The sequence below is a fragment of the Papaver somniferum genome, unplaced genomic scaffold, assembly GCF_003573695.1.
Source record: "Papaver somniferum cultivar HN1 unplaced genomic scaffold, ASM357369v1 unplaced-scaffold_19, whole genome shotgun sequence".
NCBI lineage: Eukaryota > Viridiplantae > Streptophyta > Magnoliopsida > Ranunculales > Papaveraceae > Papaver > Papaver somniferum.
Genome location: NW_020628818.1, coordinates 8,741,699 through 8,749,305, shown reverse-complemented (window position 1 = coordinate 8,749,305; position 7,607 = coordinate 8,741,699). Strand labels below are relative to the sequence as shown.

The 7,607-nt window shown below is 35.7% G+C and overlaps 1 long non-coding RNA gene across 7 annotated transcripts; it reads right to left on the bottom strand.

Annotated features, from left to right (window-relative positions):
- Positions 1-1,383: 1,383 nt before the first annotated feature.
- Positions 1,384-5,598, bottom strand: LOC113338250. Of its 7 annotated transcripts, none has more exons than XR_003354693.1 (11): positions 4,994-5,598; positions 4,632-4,784; positions 4,399-4,479; positions 4,017-4,103; positions 3,816-3,894; positions 3,571-3,730; positions 3,305-3,364; positions 2,984-3,204; positions 2,845-2,897; positions 2,594-2,688; positions 1,384-1,743 (listed from the first exon to the last, which is right to left on the bottom strand). It is a non-coding gene; the product is annotated as an uncharacterized LOC113338250 (long non-coding RNA). The 7 variants fall into 7 exon arrangements; XR_003354695.1 differs by having other exon boundaries at positions 4,399-4,562; positions 4,719-4,784; XR_003354696.1 differs by having other exon boundaries at positions 4,719-4,784.
- Between the last annotated feature and the right edge of the window lie 2,009 nt (positions 5,599-7,607).

Here is a 7,607-nt window from a genome sequence, read left to right as displayed (position 1 = left end):
TTAAGGTTTTATTGTTCATTCATTAAATTAGCCCATAATTGCGTAGTTATTCCCTAATTGCTCAGTTTTATACTCCATCGGTTCCTTTTTAATAGGCTGGTTTTGTTTTTAGAGAAATTTAAGGAAATTAAGAGAACTAATCATTGAAAGCGGTCCTCATAACACTTGTCAATAAAAGAAGTTAAGTAAAATGGTCCCCATAACATTTGTCATCAAAAGAAGTAAAGTGAAATGGTCCACGTAACACTTGTCATCAAAAGAAGTTAAGAGAAGTGGTCCCAAAAAATTAAAGTAACATTTGACTTTTCCAATTAGGAAACCAGCCTATTTTTTTGAAACATTTATTTAAAGAAACCAACCTATTAAAAAAAAACGGAGAGAATATATGTAATGCTGAGCTACAAGCTTCTAAAGCGAGCAAGTTATAATGTGGCAGACAAGGATCTCTTGTACATATCATTTCATGAACATGGCAAATATTCCCACGGATATCCTCACGGTCCGTCGTGGTCGTCGAGAGTTGTCGCAGGAAAATGTGAAACAAGGTCGTCGCAGGAAAATGTGCGACAATCACAGTTGCTCGTGCTTATAGTTTCCGTCACAAAATTCAACAAAACATATCTCCAGGACGCCGAATGTTTTATAGAGGGGTCAGGGGTCCCCAATTTTTGGTCCATTATAAAGTAACATAGCCTACATTTTATGGGGATGTTCTGATTTTGTTACATATGCGAGACTATGCACGAAAATATAGGAGTCCGTACAAGGTACGAAGTTTTCATTTGTGTATGCATTCAATTTCATCACCCAAATGCTGATATGCACTACACCAAATCCAGGATTTTGCCACAGGATATATCTGTTACTGATTTCATTTGTAACACTTATGGATCGTTGGTAAAACGCTGTTATAAATATTTGTTGCAATATGTTGCAACGCTTTTTTCTGTGACAATTATTAATTAAAGTCACATCTTATAGACGTTACAAATTAAACAGCAACGACTGAACTAATTTTACGGTTGCGCCACGTGACTTACTGCAACAACTAATACAACGGTTTTATTTGTTACTTAATAATTACAACAATTATGCTGTAGACACGTGTCCCTTACTGTCACATATACAACAACAAATATAAGTGTGAATAATTAGTTTGCAACGATTGGACGTAGGACACGTGTCACATTTGGTCACGGTTATAGTAACACATATACGAGTTACTAAGTTTACCCACAATTACTTAAAGGACACGTGTCTTTGTTGTCACGATTACTGTAACGTTATATTGTTACTTTAAGTTGTAACAAAACAGTGATGCTGACAGGTGTTTCTTTTTGTAACAATTTCAAAAATAACTGTGACAATTTTTAAAATAATAAATAAAAAAATATGGATAGCCCGGGTCACTATGGTGGACCTGGGATTCCAATTTAAAGGCCTGCAATACAATTAAATGGGCTTCCAGTAATACAATTAAAACTGACACACAGACCTGCACTTTCTTCTTTTTCATATACACTCCGATTCTCAAACTACAAATCATCCACATTATTCTGTGATCCATGTATTCATTACAGAAACCCAAGTACAAAAATTTAACCGTAAATAATCTAAAGCCATCAACTCTGTGAGCTGCGAACAAATAAAACCAAGCTTAACTTCTCAATAATACCATATGATGAGCTTAGACAAAGTTACCAGTTCATGTAATTCCGGCGTTTGGCATTCAATACGCAAGACCTGTCCAACAATAAAAATGAACACGTCAATGACAGAAGTTCCAAGTTTCATTGATCAAGAGAGGAGTAAAGATAAAAACAGGTTAAAGAAAAAACTAAAATTGTTTATTGATTTCTCTTCATAAACTCCAAACTACAACTTAGCTATTTTTAAATCAAAACATAGACTGTAGTGGGCATTCCACTTCACATGACTACTACTTCCTATAGTGTAAGTAAACAGACTCAACATGAATACCTACAGTTCAGCACGTCCTATACAGGTTACTTAACGAGGACAATGATGATATATGACCAGCTGCGGCCTTCCATGAAGCTGCAGTCGGTAAAGGTTTATCAGGTGTACCATGTAACACTTGAGGAACTGTCGAACTGGGTGACAGGAACATGGACAAGAAGAAAAATAAGCAGCTGGGTATTTGCAGTAACAGGGGTCAAAAGGAAATTCAGATTGACAGGAGACATGAGTTGGCCGAATTATGACCCCAAAAGAAGCATACCGGGTTTGAAGTCATAATTTCCACAGGATACACCGAGGGAAAAGGAAGCAAGAAAAACACAATAAACAGTATAAAGAAGAAATGAAGTTAAAGAAGCTCAAGTTCGGCTGAAAACACCATATATTGTACTCAGGGGGAATGTTAAACCAGGGCAGGCAAGTGATCCTGTAATTGGCTTTGCTACTGCCACAGGCCTTCGTGATGCTGGCTTAACACCACCTATACTAGGAAAAACATGGCTGCTCAAATGCGCAAGTGATTCTACTACCATGGCCCCTCAGAAAAAGCCTAAGGTTTGATTCTAATTTTTGTTATAATTTAGTGAGATAACTCAAAAGAATGTATACGTACCCTGCTGATATCAGTAAATTATTTAAATATATATTTGTTGCCCATGCATCATCATGTTCATATCCAAATTCAGTCACTAGAAGAGATCTATCCACCTGGACAGAATAACCAAATTCACATTGCAATTATTATGACAAACCCAAACTTTCTTTGCATATACTATAATATGCAACAAACTTAGATTAAATAAAGAACAAGACAAAATTGATGCGTAAGTTACTGATAAAATTATCTAAGCAACCAGTACTCACCCGACTAGTTTCGCTAACATGGATTGTCTGTCCATTACAGAAGGCCTCGCCACCTGAAAAACCAATTGCCCACATAAATAGTTAACAAAGACATAATAAACAAAACAAGACTGCAATAAGTAATCAGTAACATCCATACCGGCTGATGCAGAAAATGTACGGGTATTCCAACACATAGGACCTCCAACAAAATTCAACCTGGACATGAAGTTGAGATGCGCATAAACAACACAACCAGCAGCTAACCTCCAGGTACAAGAGTACCACCGCCAACACAGACACACACAAGAACCATCCAGCCAACCACTCCAACATTAACACATTCCCCTCCACCACTTCTTTCTCACCATAATCAGACCCCTACAATAAAATCAGAAAACGGAAATTACACATCCAGCAGTTCATTCATAGGACTAAAGAAAACACCATAACAAAAACCTAACTAAAAAAATTCCCAAACCTGTTTTGAATCCAAATCACATTCAGCAGTTAAATTTTGAAGCGCTTCCATATCAGTACTCTGCATAAAACAAACAACATTATCAAAACAAGAAAAATACATAAAACAAGTACTAAATTGAGAACCAAAGGATTTACAAATTTGAACAAATATTAAGGGATTTTCTCAGTAGTAAGAGCTGTGTAATCCAGGGTTTGAGGAGCAATAAGATCAAAGGGAAAGTGAGATCAAGGGTGCAGTACAAAGAGAGAGCGAGAGAACAATACCAATACACTATGAATGAACTGGAAATTCAGCTGCATATCTTCCAGAATCTCGGATGCCAACGATCACTTCAGGTTTGGATTCCTTACCAGTTGATTATACTGTGGAATAACATTGACTTCGAGGAACGCCCATGAATGAGTAGTATGGAGTTTATTAATCCTACTTTTAAAAGCAAAAGTAAAGGATTAGTAGCTAAAATTAGTCTGCTTTAGGTATATATAAATTGAGTACAAATGGAGCTTACCCCGCATTCCAGTTTGAGGATCAGCGACAGGATTTGGTAGAAGCCCAGCTGCGTTGTTGGAGTTTTCACCCATACTCATCTACAACAAATGAGAAAAATAAACAAGAAGTTTAACTTACACCAACCAGGTATTATAAGATTATGCAGCTACCCATATCAAAAATACTTCTAAAGAAAAAAATTGTCACGACACTCTTTTACCGATAGGACTTGCATCAGTATACTCCATGGAAAACCTGACTGTTTCATTCACGGGGTTCGTCTCCTTGACAGAACCTTCACCTTGCCCTGTATCAGTTTGCACATTGACATTTCAATAGAAAACATAAGTGTTATACAAAATAACAAACACCATATAAGCAAAGCCATATTCATGCTAAGAACTACTGCATTTCACTTATAACTGTTATCTGTAATTCATTCTTACATGCTCAGAACCCAAAACATATGCAAAGATTTTTTCTCTCCTAGTGATATAAGAAACAAACCCAAATTTTTAGACAACAGATCAAACCCCTAATTTGAAATAGCCGAATATCAACATAATAATTCTAAAACCCTAATTTGAAATAGCAGAACAAACCTAATTAAAAAGTTGGAAACGAAAAGTTAGATCAACATCACGTCTTCTTAGATCTTCCATCAGTCTCCTCATTCATCCCCCCTTTTGTCCATATTTGTCCATATTTGGAATACACAGAGCAAAAAATTCATATTTGTCCACACATGAGTGACTCACTGACAAATCTAACATCAATCAAAGACAGCCTAATATTCAATTCATTAGTTTGCTATAAACTGATCAATAAAGCTAACCTGGAATGGAAACTGAGGCCATGGTTCAGATACAAATATTAGAAGTTCAATAAAGAAGAAAGAATTATAGAGAACCCGGAGATAAACCTAGACAGTAGTTCAATTGAAATCTGCAATCCCAACGAAGCCATTTAAAATCGACTGCAATTAGACCTGAAATAGCTACTACCAAGTTAAAAAAGATCATTCAACAATAGGGAATTACGAGTTACTAATAACAAAATTAGGGAACTAGGGTTTCTCCGTAAACAAAAGACCATTCAAAATTAAGGAAGTAAACCATTCAAAATTAGGGAACTAGGGTTCCTGTGCATAATGAGCTTACCAAATTCATGTATGTATTAGGGATAAAAGAATTATACCTTTATCCAAACTGTTAGATTGAAGCAGTTGATTTTGATTTCCTGTTTTGCCTCGATTGAACTTCTGAATCATCACTTCAAACCCTAACTATCAATTTTATTTTCAATCACCATCATCTATTCTTAGAACTATAAATTTCCTCCTCTGATCTCACTTCATTCTCCAATTTTAGCTCAACATATCGATTTATAATGCTCAAATAACCAAACCCAATCTCTAATTTCTTCTTGTTTATCACTAAATTGAAACTTAAATAAAATTCAAAACCCTAACTTTTAAAATTAAACTCCCCATCTCTACGTCTTCCAGAAGCCTGTTTCCTCTATCAGCATCACCTACACGAACTAATTCCTAATCTCGATTATAAGGGTGAGGAATTGGAAGAAAAAAAAAAGAAAGAGTAAAGCTTCGGTGGTGGAAGTCTGGAAGATGAGGAATCGAGGCTGTGTTCAATCGAACGAAGAGATAGTTGAGATGATATGAAATAACTATCCGTATCTTCAATTTCCTGTGTTCAATCGAACGAAAATGAAGGTGGAGGCGTTATAAGTTAGGGTTTTTTCAGCGCAGAAGGGAAAAGGTGGAGGCGTTTAGAGAGAAAGTGATGAGCGGAAGGGAAGAGAAGTGTGAGAGAAAATTTTCGTTTTTTATATAAATAAATGTGGACGTTGATTAGATAGTCATACGGATTCTTGAAAATCTTTGGACGGTAATGATTTGATTTAAGACATTCATACGGATCAAACAAATGTGTTTTCTTTGTGCTTTCTCTTTGTGTTTTTGTGCTTTCTCTTTGTGCTTTCGGATTGAATTTCAACTAGTCACACAGGTCATGACGTAATTTTGACTAGTTATATATATCATGAAGTACCTTTAGTTCATAATGGTAGACTCAGTTTAGTAGGATACCTCATCGAAATCGATAAATATGAAGCTCATTGTCGATTTGAACTTCAAATATGGTATAACGACATACAAATTATGAACCAAGAAGCTCCGGGTGGGTTCTGATTTCACAATTATCAGGATACATCCTCAAAATCGACAAATATGAAGTTCAGTGTTGATTCAAACTTCAAATGTGGTATAATGACATACAAACTATGAACCAAGAAGTTCCGGGATGGTTCTAACTACAAACTTAGCAGGATACATCATTGAAATCAATAAATATGAAGCACAATGTCGATTCGAACATCAAATTGGATATAATGACTTACAAACTATGAACCAAAAAGCTCTGAGAGGGTTCTGACTTCAAACTTAGCATGATACATCATCAAAATCGATAAATATGAAGCTCGATGTCGATTCGAACTTCAAATTCAGTATAATGGCAAACAATCTATGAATCATGAAGCTCCGAGAGGGTTTTGACTTCAAACTTAGCATGATACGTCATCAAAATCGCTAAATATGAAGATCGATATCGATTGAACTTAAAATGCAGTATAATGTGATACAATATATGAACCACGAAGCTCTAAGAGGGTTTTAACTTCAAACTTAGCATGATACATCATCAAAATCGATGAATATGAAGATTAGTGTCGATTCGAACTTCAAATTCGGTCTAACGACTTACAAACTGAGTTCGACTTACAAACTGAATATGAATATGGACAGATTGAGTTCGATTTCAAGAGATTTCGATGATTTCAAAGAGAATAAAATGGGAAGGAGAAGAAAAAGGTATCAGGAAAAATAAAAAGTGAGAGGGTGAGACTTGAGAGGCGAAGGAAAAATAGAAAGAGATTAGGTTTGAGTAATTTTCTCTCTCTTCTAAGCTTATGTATGAAAACCTAATAGTTTTCTCGACTAACTAATCAACGAGATAAAGGGACACAATATCTTGTTTGTGTTTTCCCCACATATACCTTAGCTCGATTTTAGTGTGATAGAGATGTACTATCAGTACATATGATCCCAATTTAATTGGTCCACAAATATTTGATGGTCAGCTTCTTGCAATGTGTCAAAAATAAATTTATTCGGTTCCCATGGTTTAATAATATAGGTGGTGCAGTTTATTATGTTAGACCTTGGTTTCTATTTAGTTAGTCCGGAAAAGATTAGTAGAGTTAGACCTTAGTTTCTATTTAGCTTTCTATTTAGCTATTTCCGATAAGGGCAGTCTCTTTGCAGTGAAGTTGTGCTGCAGTTTTCTGAACTTGCCTACAATCTTAGTTTAAGCCTGAAAACTGTTGTAAGGTAGTGCAGTACTCAGTTTTATGAACTGATGTACATGTTGTAGACTGTGAGATTTTAGGCTATGAAGCTTGTAGTGAGAAACTCAGTCTCAGACTTGCTGTGAGTTTTATGAACTGATGTACATGCTGTAGACTGTGAGTTTTAGACAAATTTTGCTCCCACTTCCCGCTTTCACCCATTCACAGTAAAACACAACCTCAGTAAATTGACCATAGTCCAACTCAAATATTTGATTAACAACCCCATACCACTTGGTCAATACATTTTTGGGATTTTTATCGCCTTTCTTGCTCCTAAATGTGGTGTTTGCTGTCATGCAAACACCACTGTCTTGACTAAAAACTATTTCTTCATGATACTTGGGAGAGAAAACAAACCATTCACACGGTACATAACAAACTC